General features: G+C 41.5%; 1 non-coding gene across 1 annotated transcript; it reads right to left on the bottom strand.

The window, feature by feature from the left end:
- Positions 1 to 3,502: 3,502 nt before the first annotated feature.
- On the bottom strand, positions 3,503 to 3,609 carry LOC112088673. The gene has a single exon (XR_002900618.1). It is a non-coding gene; the product is annotated as a small nucleolar RNA R71 (small nucleolar RNA).
- Positions 3,610 to 4,794: the final 1,185 nt, after the last annotated feature.

The raw sequence follows: 4,794 nt of genomic DNA, 5'->3' as shown, positions 1-4,794 counted from the left end.
TTAGTATGAGACTTTTTGGGAAAAAACACAAATATAATCTGTGCAGGCTTTGTCATTAGACCCAAAGCAGACAATATTATACTAATAGGAAATTAAACATGGACTTACAAAACTCAACAGCTGGTACAAGAGCGAGGTTTGTTGGATGCACTACAAGAAAAAATGGATTTAGCAACTTCATTTAGCGACAGAACTATTAGTCGTTACGAGTTCCGACTATTTGGCGACTGATTTGTCTTTATTTAAAGACTAATAGATATCAGTCGTATAGTAGTCGCTAATTAGCGACTAATACAAAGAGTCGTAATATAATCACCAAATAACGACTAATTTAGCGACTAAAATGTAACAGTCGGTAATTTGCGACTGATTTGCGACCGCAATTAGGTTTAAAATAAACAAAAACATAATTAAACCCAAAACCAGCCCAAAAACTAAACACTTAACCATTTATTCTCTATCAATCCCTTTTCAATCCAGAAACCCTAATCTCCTTTCATTTCTCCTTCGATCCAATTTCCAAACCATAATCCCCTTTGCTGCAATTCTTCTTCAATCGCCAGAACTCCATCCCCTCTTCATAATCGGTACGATTTCACTCTGGCGAGAACATCAAAATTTCCGCCACCACTTGTGCCCACATGCCAACCATTGGTCTCGGTGAGGAATTATCCACCGCCTAATCATCATCTTTTCCAGCACTCACAGAGTCAACGTCGAACCTCCGAGTCTCAACCTGCCAACTCTCCACGGTCTCAACCTCGTACCTCTCCGTTGCCTCAACCACGAAGCTCTACACACTCTCATCACCAATCCTCTCCAATGTCTGAAGAAAAAATATCTCCAGCGTTTGAAGCTAGCAACTCTGAAGCGGATGAAGGAGCCACCTTTGAAGAAGAAGAAGACCTAGTCCCAGCCAATCTCGCGGAGGACCAGTGATAACACCGGATTTTGACCATTTTTATGGATCATTTTAATATATTTTACAGGTGTTTTTACTCCATTTTCAAAGGTTTTCAAAGGATTTCTATGTTTCCGGATTTTAAAAGACTTTTCAGGTAATTTGGGATAAAGAGGCATAAAATAGAACAAAAAGACTCTTTTGGATAAATGCAGACCGTCAGAACTCTCATAGAGAGACGAAGACCTTCTCACCATCTGATCACCCTCAAAATTGGACAACTTATAGAAGAATCAACCAGCTTTCAAATGCACTTGGTTTGGAGACATTCCAAAGGTTGGATCTCAAGATAATCCATTAGCCCCGAAGCCACGCGGAGTCGGCCAGCAGCTCACGCGACCGCGGCCAACAAGCTATTTGCCGCGGTCAGAAGCTTCCCGACCGCGGGAAACAAGCCAATTGCCGCGGTCACAGCACTCCCGACTGCGGCATTCAACCTCCGACTTAAAGCCCACTTATCTGAAGCCCAAAGTCATTCCCAGCCTCAATTCCGGAACCCTAGAGACCATGGAGTATTGGAGACTATAAATACATGTCATTTAGGTCGTTTTTAGGAGAGCTTTTACATACTTTACAGAAACTCTTTTCCTTTAGCCGTTTTTATGAGATTTTTGTAGAAGATTGTTCAAGTCCGAGGTCTTCAATAGAGAAGCTTTCTTTATCTCTTTTCTTTACTGTTTTTCATTACTTTTATTAAAACCAATGATGATGTCGAACTCAGCCATGTCTGAGTAGATCCCGAGTTGGGCTTAGGGTTCCCGAAAGGGGCTCTCATAATCGATTAAGACATCTAGGTTTATAGATCTGGGATTTTGACCTGTTCTCTGTTTATTCTTGTTCTTATTGCATGTATGCTTGATTGATCACCTAGTATCTGATCTAGATAGTTAGTGTTGCGAAAGTTTTCATTAAGTATCAGCCCTAGAATGAAACAGGCGATTTTTCCGTAGGAGTGGAAACCTACCTGCGGCGAGATCGTGAGTATTGACGAGTCTTATGCAGCTCTTGCGTTCTCTCCCTTCCAGGGCCAGAGTGGAAACCTACTGGTCAGGGTTGCGAGAAACAGTTGGTTATGATCACGACAGTGACGTAGTCATACCGCCATACTCTAGCTCTAGAACCCATATATTGTTATCCGTCAATCCCAATCTATCCACCTTAATGTTAAAACCGATTATGATCCCTTAGAGTTCCCAAAAGCTCAGCGTTTTTAGCCATAGTTTACAATTTCCATCGATTTTTACTTGCTTTCTTAGACCTGCATTTTAATTTCCTTAGTTCGTTATTTACTTGCTTTATTTACCTTTCATGCGATATTTTACTTGCCTTATCTTTGTTTAGTTCGATATTTTACTTGTTCTACTGCCTTTCATTCGATTTCTTTACTTGCTTTTTAGGATAGATTTATTTACTCTCTTTTGTTTTAGTTTAATTCGCAAGAAAAACAACCAACCTTTAAAACCAATTTAGTCTAGACATAAAGTTAAAAACCGTAGAAGAATACCAGGCACACAAATCTCTGTGGATTCGATCCCTAAATACTGCAACAGATTAGCTGTGCACTTGCGGCTTTCTTTTGTTTTGTTAAGGGTAAAACTTGTTCCCTCACGTAGTTGACACACTCAGCACCACATCAAGTTTTTGGCGCCGTTGCCGGGGATTTGTTTAGCTGCCTTTTACTATTTTTCTTGTTTTAACTTCTGTTCTAGACACCTGATCTCTAGTTCTTTCTTAAAGTTTTTCTGAACTATCTTTCCCTTCTTTTGTCTTTCTCTGAATTGCATGAATACCAGGCGTAGACCTGCATGAGACATTCCAATTCTAGACGAGATAGACAGACACGAAAGAGAACTTCGAAGACTTAGACGAACGCAAGGAATGGCCAACGACGACCAGCCTGGAGATCCTATTAATCGAAATTTAAATATGGACCAAGAAGGGTCCGAACATGGAGAAAACAAAGAGAATGATCACATAGAAGGTGATCATGCTCGACAAGATGGAGAGGAGGATGAGGTTCTTCCAAGAAACCACCAGAACCGAGAGAGAGAAGGACGTGAAGACCTTGATCCACCCATCAATGTAGCCGATGGTGACCACCCAGCAATGCAGCCGAATGAATGCATTCACCGCCCCATTCCGCCAGCAAATCAACACCGAAGACAAGCCAGGAACCATCGCATAGCTGATTTTGATGCACCTACTCAAAATTTTCAGAATCGATCTGCGATTCAAGTACCATTTCCAAACCGGAATGAGTTTGAAGTCAAGCCTCAAATCATCTCATTGGTGAAGCAAAACCAGTTCCATGGAGTTCCTTTTGAGCACCCAATGGACCATATCGAGTTTTTTGAAGAAATTTGCAGCATGATGAGAACAAACCAAATTCCACCTGACTATTTAAAATGTAAGTTGTTCCCTTTTTCATTAGCAGATAAAGCTCACCGTTGGTTGAAGTCTTTGCCTGCAGGATCGATTACTAACTGGGAAGAGTGTAGAACTGCTTTCCTGAACCACTTCTACACTAAGTCAAGGTCGAACAATTTGAGAACGAAGATCTCAACCTTTCAACAGGGGTCAACTCAATCTTTCTATGAAGCTTGGGAACGTTTTAAGGAGTATGAACGTGATTGCCCTCATCATGGATTTCATGGATCAAGCCTGCTGAGCACATTTTACCGAGGTTTGCAACCGAAATACAAACTTTCACTTGATACAGCTAGCAATGGAGATTTTGGGCAAAAGACGATAACCCAAGGAAGAGCTCTCATCGAAAATTTGGCTCAAGCCAATAGCAACGATTGTCCTGAATATGATCGCTCAATGAAGCCAGCCGGAACAGACAACAAGGAGATAACCGAGTTGAAGAACATGGTGAGCCAGCTTCTAAAGAGCAACAATCGCCCGATCCATGCTTGTGAGACCAACAATGGCGCAGAAGATGAAGGACCTAGTGATATCGATCACATTAATCAAGCATTTCAAGAAGAAGATGTGAACTACGTAGGAGCACTGGTACCATACCAAAATCGCTCCAACAACAACTTCAACAACAACTTCCGGAATGCAAATTACAACAATCTCTCCTACCGCAATCTAAATGTGGAGAATCCTCAAGATCAGTACTATCCACCTCAGCAAAAATCATTCCTAAACAAGTTTCAAGGTGGAAACTTTGGAGGAATAGTACCATATCAACCGCGACAGCCATATAACTACCAAGGTACGAATTTTTAATAATCAATTTGTACAACAGCAGGGAGTCACGACGAACCAGCTAGCTTCACAAATCGGTAGACTTGAACAGTCAATCCAACAACTCGTTATGACAAACGAAAAGGCATCTAAAGACGTGAACGTGAAAGTGGACTGCATTTACAATGATCTGAATGGTAAGTTTGAATCCTTATCTTCGCACGTAAAAAAGTTAGATGTGCAAGTCGCCCAGACAGCCGACTCTATGAAGAGGCAAAGTGGAGTTCTTCCAGGAAGAGTTGAAGATAACCCTAAGAAGTTTTGCAACGCCATAACCACATTCCCCGAAGAAGAGTCCGGAACCGATGGAAAGAAAGAAGAAACCCCAATCTTTGTACCTCTGTACAAGGATATCGATCCCAAGCAGCCACCGTTTAAGGTACCCGAACGATCACCGTTTCAAAGGCTTACCAAAGCCGATGATCCGGGACGTTTTGTTTTCCAGTGTTTCATTTCAGGAATCAAGTTTACAGACTGCTTGTGCGATTCCGGAGCCAATGTCAACATCATGTCTAAGACATTTGCCGAAAAATTGGGCCTAAAAACCTTAAGGACATCGACGGTTAAGGTTATCTTTG

Source organism: Eutrema salsugineum, unplaced genomic scaffold (assembly GCF_000478725.1).
Source record: "Eutrema salsugineum unplaced genomic scaffold, Eutsalg1_0 scaffold_14, whole genome shotgun sequence".
In the NCBI taxonomy this organism is placed as follows: domain Eukaryota; kingdom Viridiplantae; phylum Streptophyta; class Magnoliopsida; order Brassicales; family Brassicaceae; genus Eutrema; species Eutrema salsugineum.
Note: the sequence above shows the minus strand (reverse complement) of the source record. Positions and strands in the feature narration are given on the sequence as shown.